General features: G+C 44.6%; 1 protein-coding gene and 1 pseudogene across 1 annotated transcript in view; both read left to right on the forward strand.

The window, feature by feature from the left end:
* ARHGAP35 (Rho GTPase activating protein 35) overlaps window positions 1-15,309 on the forward strand; it is a 126,119-nt gene that overhangs the window by 84,860 nt on the left and 25,950 nt on the right. The window lies entirely within an intron of this gene.
* Window positions 6,987-10,319, forward strand: LOC142861102 (large ribosomal subunit protein eL15-like; annotated as a pseudogene).

The raw sequence follows: 15,309 nt of genomic DNA on the forward strand, positions 1-15,309 counted from the left end.
TTTTTAAGCGCACAGTTAAGTATGTGTTGGATCCTTATAAAATGATCACACCTCTTTGAATGAGATGATTGCATGCTAGTCTATAAAATTTGTAGAAAACTCTTATGGGAGAGGGGCCTAACTTAGCAGGAGTGTTTCTTAAATATTTTATTAATATATGTGTATAGCACTGCTGGCCTTTCTTGTTTTCAGGATTTTGTAGAGATGCTCCGGGCTGTCGCTGTCTGTTGCCCTACCTCACTCATGGACTGCTTCCTGCAGATTTGACTTGTGTGTATGATTGTTCACGCCAGACTGGGTCTGGGGAAGGCTCAGTCACTAGTCTCTGAACCAGTTCCCACTGTTTGAAACAATAGATTGCTGGTTTTGCACCCTGATAGTGAAGCATTTACTTTTGAGAAATGGAATTGTATGCTTTGTCTGCCGTTTGTAACAGGCATTCTCTTTCATCGCTTTCCCACACCCTTGCTTGACCTTTACAGCATTTGGCTGTTCTTACTCATATATTGAGGTTTGAAGTCACAGATGTCTCCAGTTTTGTCAAAGATGTGATATTTCTGTTTCTCATTCTCCTGGTTGTTTTTGTGTGATTCTCTAGAGGAGAGGAGGTAAAGTCTGTGTTCTACCATTTTTAATCTAAGTACAGTTCTTTAAGTTAAATAAATTTAGCATTCTGAAAAACTCCTTTTCTATGGTCCTTATATTTTTGTCAGCTGATGAGAACTTCCTCAGCTACCTTTGGTTGGGAAACTGCTGCTTTTGTGATATTTAAAGGTAACCTGATCTTGTTGAGGGAGTGGCTTGAGAGTTTAGTGAGAGGGAAGTATTCTTATGCCCTTTCCTACCTTCTCTCCATTAGCCCTGGCTATTTCTGTCTGCCTGTGAGTTTATTAGCATTTCAGTCAGATCTCTGTCCTTGAGTACCCATCTTCTTGGGTATATATATCACTCAGCCGAGAAACTTGAAGTAGGCACATCTCCTCTGTGACCAAGCAGCGCGCTACAGGAACCAGTGGAGACTGAGACAGTCATTAGAACAGGAAGCTGCGTGTGAGCCTGTAGGTAATAGACCCCAGATCCCTGTGGCTTCCTCAGGCCTTGCAGTGTGGAGAGTTTCGTAGGTTTTCATTCTTTGGTGTACATAAAGGAAAGAAGATTCCTCTTTAGAGAACAGATTAGAGAAAAATAAGGCTTTTACTATTCCGTGTGTTTCTGTATTGCATAAAAAGTAATTCCACAATAAACATGCATTACTTTTGTAAAAAATTAAACTATAAACTTGTTAGATATAAAAAGTAAAGTCACTTTCTTATTCCCTAAAGATATCTACTATTAAGAGTTTGAACTGTACCCTTCCAGAGATTTCTTTTCTATGCATATATACATAATATACATCATGTGTTTCTTGTTTTTATATTAAATACAAATGGAGCAACACTAAATGTACTGTTCTATGATTTTCTTTTTTTCTATCTATATATTGTGGACACTTTCCCATAATGGTAGGTTTAGATAAACTTTTTTTTTAATCATCTGCATAGTATTTGAATATATCATAATTTATTTAATCGGTCTCCTGTTGAAGGATCTTGTTTCCAGTCTTTTGTTATTATAAATACCACTACATTGATTATCTATCTGTATACACACACGTACATGTGTGTGCAAATACATCTGTAGGATAAATACATCAGAATGGACTAGGTGGATGAGAAGGGTATGTGCATTTTTTATTTTCAAGGATATTGCCAAAATGCTCTCCAGCATACCACCTCCATTGGCTCTGTGCGTGTGTGTACACACAGTATGTTAATATGTTAGAATTTTAAGCTGCCTTAAAATCATCTAGTCCATCTCTCTACAATTTGAGTGAATCTCATGAACATGTTGAACAAAAGAAGGGAAAAATGACAGAATGCATACTGTATTACTCTGTTTCTATGAAGTAGAAAAACAGGAGAAACTTACCCGTGCTGTTAGAAATCAGGATAGTAGATGTTCTTGGGGAGGGAGTACGGACTGGTAGAAGGCAGGAAGGGCCTCTGGAGGGCTGGGATGTTCTTGACCTGTGGTGCTACTTACATGTGGATGTGGTCAGTGTATGAAAATCCATCGCCGTACACTTCTCTGTAAACTTATGAATGTGTATTATCTTTCAGTAAGAGATTTTTTTTAAAAAAAACATCTAGCCCAACTTTTTTATTTTATAGATAAGACCCAAAGAGTTGAAGGGTTTCCTCCCTCTCTTGCCGTATGCAGCTGAGGTTTTCCGAGAGCCTTATGCTGGAAGCCAGAGCCCTGGCCTGTCTTGCCAAGATTGGGCTAGTGATGCTGTTGGCACTTGGAAAGGCTGTGAATGTGTGACAGTGTCTCTCACCTTGAGCCTCTTGAAGAATAATGGAGTGTCTGAGAGCCAGCTGATGTGCCAAGTGGAGTTTCTGCTTTTGTAGCTTACGCTGTTGTGTTCGGGGAAGAATCCCAGCACAAGGGCTCACACCCAGGCGATAGACAAGTTCTGGAAGGTTTCTGATGAGAAAAAGTCCAGTTTGCCTGCCTTTCATTCATGTTCTGTTACTTGAGTTGTTTTACTCTGTCCTCCTTCTCACTACTCCCTGATCTCTACTATTCTGCTTCTTCCTGTTTTCAGGCCAGCCCCTATTTCAGAGGGTTATATCTTTTTCAATAAAATTATTTACTCCTAGTGAAAAGAGAACATTTCTGTTTCATTCTCTCTGGGCCTGTTTTGGGAGGGTGGCGGAGTGGTGAATTCCAAGGAATTGTTTGCATGGTGTGTGATTCTGATGTGCGAGATCTTCAGTATCCAGGATTCCTTACTTTTCCGGGAAGGCTCTATCTGGAAACCTTCTGTGAGTCAAAATGTAGTTTGATGTTTGAGCATTTCCTGTGGTCAAAAACATTTGCCTTTGGTTGAAAGTTACAATGTGTCAACTTTGCCTGTGCTGATAGCACATCTCTATGGGATTCCCTATAAATGGGCACTCTGTCAATATAAAATTCCCATGTTGGACCTCACTCCAAGCCCCTTACTCCTCCTCCTCACTTTCTTAACTCTATTTCCCTTCCCTCCGTGTCTTCACTCCTCCACTCAGGCCTCAGCAAGTCCCATCTGTTATCAAAGATGGAGCTCAAAGCATGCCTTTTCACTGACTGACCATCCTCACTGGAGCTGACCTCACGTCCTCTGTACTTCAGTGTCAATTGTGTGTGCGTTCTGTTTGGCAGCCACTATTTCCTACCTTTTGGCTTATCTTTTATTATCTCTGAGTGTGATTTAATTTTTGACCTTTACCTTGTCTCCCTAAGTAAGATATCACCTCCTAAAAAGCATACAACAGTACTGTTAACTTTTGTATCCCCCATGGGACTGAGTATAGCATCACCCACAACATAGTTGCTTTCAGTAGTGTTTTATTGCTATAATACTGTTTCGCAAATGCCACCGTATGTCATGCTGTATCATCAGAGGTGAGATTATTGCTGGGCATGGCGGGTCATGCCTGTAATCCCCGCACTTTGGGAGATGGAGACTGTAGGAGAATAGCTTGAGACCCAGAGGTGGAGACCAGCCTGGGCAGCATAGTGAGATGCTGTCTCTCAAAAAAAAAATTAAAAATTATCCAGGCAGGTGGTGTGCACCTGTAGTCCTGGCTACTCGGCAGACCGAGGCAAGAGGATTGCTTAAGCCCAGGAATTCGAGGTTACAGTGAGCTGATTATGCCACTGCACTTCAGCCTGGGTGACAGCAACACCCTGTCTCTTTAAAATAAATAATTAAATAATTTTAAAAAGAGATGAGAGTATTATACATTAAAAATTCAATTTCTAATTTATCTTGTGAACCTGAGCAAGTGGCATCATTCTTTAATTCTTCCTTTACACTATAGGTCAATTCCCCATTGAAAAACTGTGTGGCAAAGTAATTTTCAAATTCCAACCGTCCTCAGCTAACCCTCTGAATTTGGGATAGTATTTGCATCATAGAGCAGTTTAGTTTAGCAAAAGGGCTGATGTGGCTCTTTGGAGCTCAGGGAAGGGGGTTTCACCTGGGTGAGAGGTCAGTATCTGAATTCTTTGAGAAGAAAGAGAGCTAGAAACAGGCCAACATGGACCCAGGGTGAGACCAGAAGTCTCAAAAATTTACAGAAATGGACAATCCTGGTAAGTCTTTGGCAACCCGTCCAAATATAAAGCATAGATCTAGCAGGGGTCCTCAAACTGTGGCCCTCGGGCCACATGTGGCCCGCCGAGGACATTTATCCGGCCCACCGGGTGTTTTTGCCACCGCTGCCTGTCCTGCTTAGCAGCCGACTCGTCCCGGGCCCACAGTGCGCATGTGTGGAATGTGCGCCGCACTCTCCAACGGCCTCCAACAGTCTGAGGGACAGTGAACTCGCCCCTGTTTACAAAGTTTGAGGACCCCTCATCTAAAGTGATTTATTTCACCTTACATTTATTCACTTATTATGCTACTACCTTTTCTTTCTTTTTTCTTTTTTTCCCTTACCTGGGCCAAATGTACATAAATACTACCTTTTGATATCCTTCCCCTATATTTTGTGACTATTACTGTGTCAAATATTAAAATCTTAAAGTTGAGTCTTTTCTAAGATGTTTCTTATTTTATTGATTTTACTTTCTTGTTCTTACACCCAAATCATGTTTCCTAAATTCCTTTCATTTTTTTTTAGAGATGGGGTCTTGCTCTGTCGCCCCAGCTGGAGTACAGTGGTACAGTCATAGCTCACTGCAGCCCTGAACTCTGGGTACAAGCGGTCCTCCCACCCAGCCCTACCTGTGCCCAGGTCCATGTTTCCAAAATTCTTATTTGATAGTGTGCTTTAATAGCTGGTAAAATTAAACTTTTTCACTTCCACATCCTGTTCTCCTAATTGCTCTCTTTGCCAGAATATTCCATAGCCTTATAATGTTTAGTTTTTACAATCCCAAAAGAATTAAGAACCTGTTACGTGCCAGTTCCATTATGTGCCATACGTTAAAAGATGAATAGGACAATTCATATTGCCCTATAAGAACTATCAGTCTAGCAAAGATTGTGGTCGAGACCAAGTCAGTAAAGGAGTGTTGGCTGGAAACCTTACATCTCTCTATAGCCCCAGGACCCAACTTCATCTATACATCCAGCAGCCCCCCAGGTCTACTTCGCAACCTTCCAGCTTGCTCTGTGTAATATTTTCTGTTAAATCTTTTAAAGATATTTTTAGTATTTCTTTCTTTTATTTTACTTTAATTTTATTTTAATATTTTAAAATATTAAAATTTTATTTTAATATTTTATTTTATTATTTTGCAAAATATCTGTGATTTTTAAAAACTATTTTGTTTAGTACATTTTAACCATTCCATTCGGGTTTGGTTTATGTTTAAAATGCAGTTGAACATCGTTGTAATGTGTGGTCTTTCATTCCAAAATCATGATACCTTCGTGCATGTTTTCTCTTCCATTTTTTTTATATGTGGTCATTACAGTTGTTTGTCTTATTTTCTAGGATTGATGGGATGGGGTGACTCCAAGAAATTAGTTTGTCAGTCTGTAACTATTTCTGGGCGTATCAAGTACAAGGTGTTTTTGATGCTAAGAAGATCCTGAAGAACCCTAAAGCCAGGTTTCATTGGAGAGATAATGACATGGAAGAGAAAATTCATAGGTCACAGCAGTGAGCTTGCCCAGTGTCCATGAGGGTACAGGTGTGAGGTGCTATAGAAGCCGGGGAAGGGGGCCGGGCGTGGTGGCTCACCCCTGTAATCCTAGCACTCTGGGAGGCTGAGGCAGGTGGATCGCTCAAGGTCAAGAGTTCGAAACCAGCAAGAGCGAGAGCGAGACTCCGTCTCTACTAAAAGTAGAAAGAAATTAATTGGCCAACTAAAAATATATAGAAAAAAATTAGCCAGGCATGGTGGCGCATGCCTGTAGTCCCAGCTTCTCAGGAGGCTGAGGCAGGAGGATCGCTTGAGCCCAGGAGTTTGAGGTTGCTGTAAGCTAGGCTGACGCCACGGCACTCTAGCTCGGGAAACAGAGAGAGACTCTGTCTCAAAAAAAAAAAAGAAGAAGAAGAAGAAAGAAGCCAGGGAAGGAAGAAAGTCCCTTGAGTTGGCTTGGTGCATGTCATGGCATGGTGCAGGTGGAGGTTTGGCCTTAAAGATAAGTTGGATTCTCTGACAGAGAGTATGGGAGGAATCTTCTAGGTGGAGAAAGACTACTGAATGACACTCAGGTGTGGAGGTGAGAGGCAGTGTTGTCCACATTGCTACATTGCCCTGGAAACCTTTGAATGACAGCTTCCAGCATTTGAAATTGGCCTGGGATTTTCACATTCTTTTTCTCAGATCCCTGGAATTCTAAGGAAGTGCTTCTGTTTGGGGACGGGAAAGGTCAGGCCACCAGGGCTCTCTGTATCCTTTAGTCTTAAGGTTCAGTTTTAAGATTTATTAAGATTTCATTTGGGAAAAGGATTTTGTCACTCCTAAGAAAGCTTGTCAGCCCTTGCTATTATCACCAGTGGGGAGGAAGATTTGAAGGTTTTCATCAGAGAGAATTTGCGGTGGGTGTGTCCTCCGGTGGGGGAGGCTGCCGCTCCGTCGCTGCCTTCCCACCGCGGTGAGTGGTGTTTTTACCACCCAAATGTGCCTTGAACCTGGCCCTGCTGCAGCAGCCTCTCTTCTTGGTTTACTGTCATAGCCTTATAGTAATTGGTCTTTTTTTTTTTTTTTTTTTTTTTTTTGAGACAGGGTCTCACTTTGTTGCCCAGGCTAGAGTGAGTGCCGTGACATCAGCCTAGCTCACAGCAACCTCAAACTCCTGGGCTCAAGCGATCCTCCTGCCTCAGCCTCCCGAGTAGCTGGGACTACAGGCATGCACCACCATGCCCAGCTAATTTTTTCTCTATATATTAGTTGGCCAATTAATTTTTTTGTATTTATAGGAGAGACAGGGTCTTGCTCTTGCTCAGGCTGATTTCAAACTCCTGACCTCGAGCAATCCACCCGCCTCGGCCTCCCAGAGTGCTAGGATTACAGATAGTAATTGGTCTTTTTGCTTCTGTTCTCAGGTACTTTTAGTCTTGTATCCACACTACTATAAATATCTTTCTAAAATAAATGGGATCACATCACCTTCTCCTGTTTAAAATTCTTCGGTGGCTCTCTATCACTCCAGGCTGAAGTTTAATGCTCATACTTACGAGTAGGATGTGGTCCTGCCCTTTGTCTAGCCTTGCCTCTTGCCACTTCCTTCATTTACCCTAACATCATCCCACAGGTACACATAGTTCCTTAAGCTTCCATCATATTTCTCACCCACGCTGACTTTCCTTGCTGTTCCATTTTCAGAGTCCTTCCTGGAGTCCTCTGACCTACCCTCTGAGCCAGGGCCCCATCTGTTACTCCCTGTGCATTCCTCTGCGAGCGCTTAGCACACTGGACTCCGATTGTTTTCCTTCCTCAATAGACACTAAGTTCCTTGGAGGCAAGGGACCCCATCTTCATCATTGTCTCCCCAAACCAAGTACACAGGGCTCTAGTAAATGGTTGTGAATGACTGAATGGTGTAGAGACACTCAAAAGACGTCTTCCCTCAAAAGCTCCGTTCAGCAGTGGAAACGTGGAATTGTGTACATAGAAAAGGAGAAGGGAAAAATGCATATACTGCTAAGGTCTCGCGTGAGGTTGCAGCATCTGGGTGGGAACAAATGTCCTGTGTTTTTAGTGTGGGGGGTATGTATTGCTAACAGTTAAGGGAGTGTGTGTGAAACTCTTAGGTAGGATATCTAAATAAATGGACTTGGAAAGAAGGAGCTGAGGGTTAGCAGAACAGTACGGAAGAAAGTGAGAGAATCGGCCTGGCAGGACTAATGGGGAACTTGGTGTCCCCAGCCTGGGGGCTGGCCACAGAGATTCAGATGCATCTTTCCTGAGTTTGGAGAGATCTCTGTAAATCCCTTTAGAATTTAGGATTCAAAATAATATGGAGGCCGGGCGCGGTGGCTCACGCCTGTAATCCTAGCTCTCTGGGAGGCCGAGGCGGGCGGATTGCTCGAGGTCAGGAGTTCGAAACCAGCCTGAGCAAGAGCGAGACTCCGTCTCTACTATAAATAGAAAGAAATTAATTGGCCAAATAATATATATAGAAAAAATTAGCCGGGCATGGTGGCACATGCCTGTAGTCCCAGCCACTTGGGAGGCTGAGGCAGAAGGATTGCTTGAGCCCAGGAGTTTGAGGTTGCTGTGAGCTAGGCTGACGCCATGGCACTCACTCTAGCCTGGGCAACAAAGTGAGACTCTGTCTCAAAAAAAAAAAATAATAATAATAATATGGAGACCGCATTATCCATAATAGCCCAAAAGTGATACCAACCCAGAAGTCCAGCTGATGAATGGATAACAAAATATGGTATATTCATGCACTAGAACATTATTCGTCTATAAAAAGGAACAAAGGGCCAGGCATGGTGGCTCATGTCTATAATCCCAGCACTTTGGGAGGCCAAGCCTGGATGATCACCAGAGGCCATGAGTTCAAGACCAGCCTGGGCAACATATTTGGATCCCATCTCTACCAAAAATAAAATAAAAACCATTAGCTCCCAGCTGCTCAGGACGCTGAGGCAGGATTGCTTGAGCCCGGGCATTCAAGGCTGCAGTGAGCTATGATCATGCCACTGCACTCCAGCCCAGGGCAACAGAACAACACCATCTCAAAAAAAAAAAAAAAAAAAGTACTGAGATATGCTATACGGTGGATGAAGCTTTAAAACATGCTAAGTGAAGTCAACTAGTCACATTAGATAACATATTGTATTGTCCCATTTATACAAAATATCCAGAATAGGCAAATCTATAAAGACAGAAAGTAGAGGATGGCCGGGTGCAATGGCTCACGCCTGTAATCCTAGCACTCTGGGAGGCTGAGGCAGGAGGATCACTTGAGGTCAGGAGTTCGAAACCAGCCTGAGCGAGAGGGAGACCCCATCTCTACTATAAATAGAAAGAAATTAATTGGCCAACTAATATAGATAGAAAAAATCAGCCGGGCATGGTGGCGCATGCCCGTAGTCCCAGCTACTTGGGGGACTGAGGCAGCAGGATCGCTTGAGCCCAGGAGTTTGAGGTTGCTGTGAGCTAGGCTGACGTCACGGCACTCACTCTAGCCGGGGCAACAAAGCGAGACTGTCTCAAAAAAAAAGAGAAAGAAAGTAGAGGAGCCCAAAAGGGATTGTGGGAGAAAGGCTCTTTCCTTTCCATCTGGCGGCAGCCGTCAGGTGGGCCAAGATGGGTGCATACAAGTATATCCAGGCGCTGTGGAGGAAGCAGCAGTCTGATGGAACGCGCTTTCTTCTGAGGGCCCGCCGCTGGCAATACCAGCAGCTCTCTGCGCTCCACAGGGCTCCCCCCCCACCCGACCGGATAAAGCGCGCAGACTGGAATACAAGGCCAAGCAAGGCTATGTCATATATGGGATTCGTGTGTGCTGTGGTGGCCGCAAACGCCCGGTTCCTAAAGGTGCAACCTATGGCAAACCTGTCCATCGTGGTGTTAACCAGCTAAAGTTTGCTCGAAGCCTTCAGTCTGTTGCTGAGGAGCGAGCTGGACGCCACTGCAGGGCTCTAAGAGTCCTGAATTCTTCCTGCGTTGGTGAAGATTCCACATACAGATTTTTTGAGGTTATCCTCATTGATCCATTCCATAAAGCTATCAGAAGAAATCCTGATACCCAGTGGATCACGAAGCCAGTCCACAAGCACAGGGAGATGCGTGGGCTGACATCTGCAGGCCTTGGCAAGGGCCATAAGGTCCACCGCACTATTGGTGGTTCTCGCCGTGCAGCTTGGAGAAGGCGCAATACTCTCCAGCTCCAGCAATGTTTGTAAAATTCATACCTGATAAATGATTTAGGACGGTCAAAAAAAAAAAAAAAAAAAGACAAAATAGATTAGTGATTGCCAGAGACTAAAAGGAGGGAGGAATTTGGAGTGGCTGTTCTTGGATACAGAGTTTTTTGGGGTGTTAGAAATGTTCTAAAATTGATTGTGGTGATGAGTACACAACTCTGAATATGCTAAAACACCATTGATTGATATGCTCTTAAGTAGGTGAGTGGTAAGGTATATAAACTTTATCTTAAGAAAACTGTTGTAAAATATAATAGGCCAGGTGTGGTGGCTCACACCTGTAATCCTAGCACTCTGGGAGGCCGAGGTGGGCGGATTGCTCGAGGTCAGGAGTTTAAAACCAGCCTGAGCAAGAGTGAGGCCCCGTCTCTACTATAAATAGAAAGAAATTAATTGGCCAACTAATATATATACAGAAAAAAATTAGCCGGGTATGGTGGTACATGCCTGTAGTCCCAGCTACTTGGAAGGCTGAGGCAGGAGGATCGCTTGAGCCCAGGAATTTGAGGTTGCTGTGAGCTAGGCTGACGCCATGGCACTCACTCTAGCCTGGGCAACAAAGTGAGACTCTGTCTCAAAAAATAAAAAAAAAAATATATATATATATATATATATATAATAAATGAAGGATCAATGTTTTATTCTATGACTTTGGCATTTAACATTTTTCACTGAGTCACAGTGGCCTGTATTAATTTCAAGGTAGATCTTTGGGAAGAGACCTACTCTGACAAAGATTCCTCATCACCTGGTAGTGTCTCCTGTCTCTCCCTGTCTGACACTACTTGAGACATCGTTCAGCTCCTGGGGGCAGCTATGGGTTGGGGGAGATTGTGTTGTCGTCTCAGTGACTCTCAGTGAACCATCTGCATCCAGGCCAGCGTGACATTAGAGAACACTCACTTCCTTCAGAGGTCTAGGGACAGAGTTGGGCCAGTTCTTCTATGAATAACTGCCAAGTGGATTGTTGTTCTTTGTGGGTGTCATTAGCCTCAGAGAAGCAGTGCGTTTTTGTCTCCTGTCCCTCTGAAGGAGACCTGCTCGTGCCGTGTTAGATCTGTCTGCTGCAGGTATTCCCGGGCTGGATTCGGGCTTCCAGCTTTAGCTCCATCTTTGTTTTTCTGTCTGCCCTCTGTTTTCTCAGGAATGCTTCTCTGAATACCCACTTTCCCCCCTGCCCAAGGCAAGGTAAGGTGTCACCACTGGGTGACCAGTAGGACCCTCTGCACACCCCTGTCACGGTGTTACCGCCCTGCATTGGCTCTGTTGCTTTGCTTCTCTCTTTCCCCTGCGAAACTATGAGGATCGTGGGCAAGGACTGTCTCCTCTTTCTATCACCTGCCATAGCTTCTACCCCGTAGTAGGCCCTTAGGTATTTATTGACAGAATTAGTGAATTATTCTTTCCATGTAGTAAATTTATTAGGTTAGACCAAACAAAGTCACATGATGCATGATGATTTCTTGGGATTGATCACTTAGGATCTCTTCTTGGGTTGGGTCTGTCAAGACTTTCCTTTTTCCTTACCAAAGCTTAAGCTGTTTCCATTGGCAGTATACTACATACACATGTGTTTCATATTTGAATGCTCTGGGGTGTTGCTGCCATAAGGGCTACCTTTGGAGTTTGCTTAAATCTTTGTTGTTTGAAGGACCCAGCAGGTAACTTGGGGGAAAGCAGATTCTCAGACCCTTGCAGTCTATGACTTGAAGGACTATGCAAGCAGGAGTATTTTTTTACTTAGGGGTGCTTAACCTATGTCTGTGGCTAGGCTGTGGAAGTCTGAACCCCTGAGAGTCACTGCAGAAATTTTATGTGTGCATGTGGGGGGCGCAGCACACGAGCGTGGTCCACAGCCTTCATTAGATCGTCGACGTGAAGGTGTCTCCTCCTCCCACCACATAAAAGACCACTAGTCGTCCAAAATGTTTGTGGACTACCTACCATACGATCCCGAGCAAGCCAGGATGGTAGCCCATCCTCGTCCTCAAGGAGTTTATGATCAAAAAAGGTAAAGGTTCAGCCCTAAACCACAAGAGAGCTTACGAAAGGAGACCAGTGAGGGCTGGGAGGTAGAGTTGTTGGAACTTAAAGGATGAATAGGGTTGAAATAATTGAGCCTAGATCAGGTAGTTTTCACAGCTCTCCAAGACAGGAGACCTCACAGCTTCGCAGTGATTCCATAATCCCCAAATCGGTTATAGTTAATTCCAGCTTGACTGTGCCCAATCCCTGCCATTGGATCCCTTCCAAAACAAAGAGTCATTGTCAAGTATACTCACATGACAGACTGTGATAATAGCAACTAATAAAACTGTTTCAGTGTGGTAATGTGTTGGCCCCTGGCTTTATTTCTGGTGTCTCACCTCTATGATACAGATTGCAAACAGACGACTCTCTGGGCGTGTTGGAGTGTCATGACTCCCTCAGTTTTATCGTTCCCCACAGAGTGATGGCCTTGCACATGCCTATCTCACGTGTGTTTTTGCATGATCATGGGAGATAAATTGCCAGTGTCAGAAACACTTCAGTGCGTTGTGCTGAATTCTTCAGAAAACATCAACCCAGTTTTTCCCGGAACTGCTTTCCAAAAAATCCTACCAAACTAGCAAGTGGAAAATGGCTGCTAAGTATTTAAAATAAGTATATGCATATATTTTCAGCTTGATAACTGAGAACAAATTACAGTGTTGCCCTGATGGGCAACAGTGGGACAAAAGGCCAACTATTACTTGAGCTGATTTCTTACAGCTGTTGGTGAACTCCCAGATTGCTTAATCTAATTGGGAAATGCTCTTTGTTTAACCTAGCGTGTAGCACGGAGCCTTTCATAAGAGATGCATGACAGGTGTGGCCCTGAGCAAGCTCCTTCACTTCTCTGAGTCTCAGTTTCTTTGACTGTAAAGTGAAAACACAGGTAGCTTCCTTGTAGAATAGTTGTGTGTATTACAAGAGATAATGTATATACCAAGTGCCACATTACCGGGCCCTGTGCTAAGTGCTTCCATGAGTTTCATTAATCTCATATCAACCATATGAGATAGGTGTAGATTTCCAATTTTCTGATAAGAAAAATAGGATTCAGAAAGATGAAGATAGGAGCTGGGATTCAAACCCAGAGCCATTGCCCCTCCTCGCCACATGGCCTCTCTTCACTGGGTTCATTGGAAACCCACAGAACACAGATCCGGTAGGGCCCGGGCAGCTCATGGAGAAATGGGATCAGGCCAGATAGTATGGGACTCTGCGCCCCTACACAAAAGCTCTACACCAAAACCTCTCTAACTGCCCGGGAGACTGTTTTCCCTCCTGATGCCAAATGTGTATCTTTTACAATGCCACTTCTCTAGCTCTCTAATACCTCTTGGTGTCCAACAGTTCTCTTCAATCCTGATAGTGACTTTTGGAGTCAGCATCAGACTCCACAAGTTTAAGGGCTCAGTCCCACAGTACTCCCTTCCTGCAGATGCCAGTTGCAAGTACTGGGTGACTAAGCAGAAGTCAGGTCATCCACACTACAAAGTCAGGGGTAACCATTCCACCCCTCCCCAGGTTCAATAATATGCTAGGATGGCTCATAGAACTCAAGGAAACACTTTACTTATGTTTACGGATTTATCATAAAGAATACAACTCAGGAGCAACCTAATGGAGAAGATACATAGGGCAGGCACTTCCATGCCACCTCCGGGTGTGCCACCCTTGCAGCACGTCAGAAGCTCCAAACCGTGTCACTCAGGGTTTTTGTACAGCTTGCATTATGTAGACATAATTGATTAGATCGTTGGGTGTTGGTGATTGGGCTCCATCTCCAGCCCCTCCCTCTTCCCCAGAGGTCAAGGGTAGGGCTGAGAGTTCCAGCCCTCTAATCAAGCCTTGGGGTTCCTGGTGACCAGCCCCTCTCCTGAAGCTATGTAGGGGCCCACAAGAGTCACCTCATGACCATAAACTCAGGTTTGGTTGAAAGGGGCTTGTTATGAGTAACAAAAGACACTCCTATCATTCAGGAAATTCCAAGGGTCTTAGGAACTGCGTGCCAGGAGCCAGGGATGAAGACCAAATACATATTTCACATCATGCCACACTGCCCCATCCGCCACCCCCAGGTTTCTAAGTTGGAAACCTTGCTGATGGACTTCTCCGCCCTGCTGAGGGTACTTAGGTAAGGCACTGACTGCCAACCTCTAAAGCTGGGAGGAGCGCCAGGAACAGCCAGCCTTGGGCCTGGTGCTCAGGGCCAGTGCGCCCCTTGTCAGTGCACGGAGCACCCTGTGTTTGTGGGGGGCTCTTTCCTCACAGTGCGCCGCGTCCTGTTTCTTAGCTAATCCCCTGTGCACTGGAGCACGGTATTAATCTCAAAGTAGCGCTGATCCCGTTTTATAAGAGGAAACAGAAATCCCGGAGTCCTTGGGGCAGAGGCTGCTCGCAGCTCACAGCCATCAGAATGGAAAGAGCCTGCGCTCCAGCCCCGTCTTCCGTGTTGGAGGCTCACGGAGCTGTGGATTTTATAGCATCAGACTGAACAGATTCAGAATTTCACCAAATTCCTTCCTACTTGGGAAGCTACCTACAAAAAGCATCCCTGTTTCCATCCACATTCATCATAGCCACTCCTAGAGCTGCCGGGAGGCAGAGGTGGCCGGACTGGAGCCTGCAGTCAGAGAGCCTCGAGCGCTGTCACTCTGTCTTTCAGAGAGGGCAGCTAATTTCAGTATAGATGCTCCATCCATCACCGTAACAGTTTAATAGGTGCGGTTACAGCTTGCGTACACCACCAGGCTTTATGTGCGTAATTACCATATTCATACTGCTTTGAATTGATGACAAAGTGCTAAAGTAGGAGGTATATGGTTTCATATGCTGTGATTTTTATGGGGGTTCTATGTTACTTAATCCCTCCCTGCCCCTATAATTCTAGGTTTATTAATGAAATGCTTTCCCATAACCCAAGCAGTTTTAAAACAAAGCGTTCTCGGCCGGGCGCGGTGGCTCACGCCTGTAATCCTAGCTCTCTGGGAGGCCGAGGCGGGCGGATTGCTCGAGGTCGGGAGTTCAAAACCAGCCTGAGCAAGAGCGAGACCCCGTCTCTACTATAAATAGAAAGAAACTAATTGGCCAACTAATATATATAGAAAAAATTAGCCGGGCATGGTGGCGCATGCCTGTAGTCCCAGCTACTTGGGAGGCTGAGACAGAAGGATCGCTTGAGCCCAGGAGTCTGAGGTTGCTGTGAGCTAGGCTGACGCCACGGCACTCACTCTAGCCTAGGCAACAAAGTGAGACTCTGTCTCAAAAAAAAAAAAACAAAAAAACAAAGCGTTCTCCACTTTTTTTTTACTGCCTCCCATGTGCCCGTGCTTTGCCACCCTCCCGTTTTTCTGCT

The sequence above is a fragment of the Microcebus murinus genome, chromosome 16 (genome assembly GCF_040939455.1).
Source record: "Microcebus murinus isolate Inina chromosome 16, M.murinus_Inina_mat1.0, whole genome shotgun sequence".
NCBI classification, from domain to species: Eukaryota; Metazoa; Chordata; class Mammalia; order Primates; family Cheirogaleidae; genus Microcebus; species Microcebus murinus.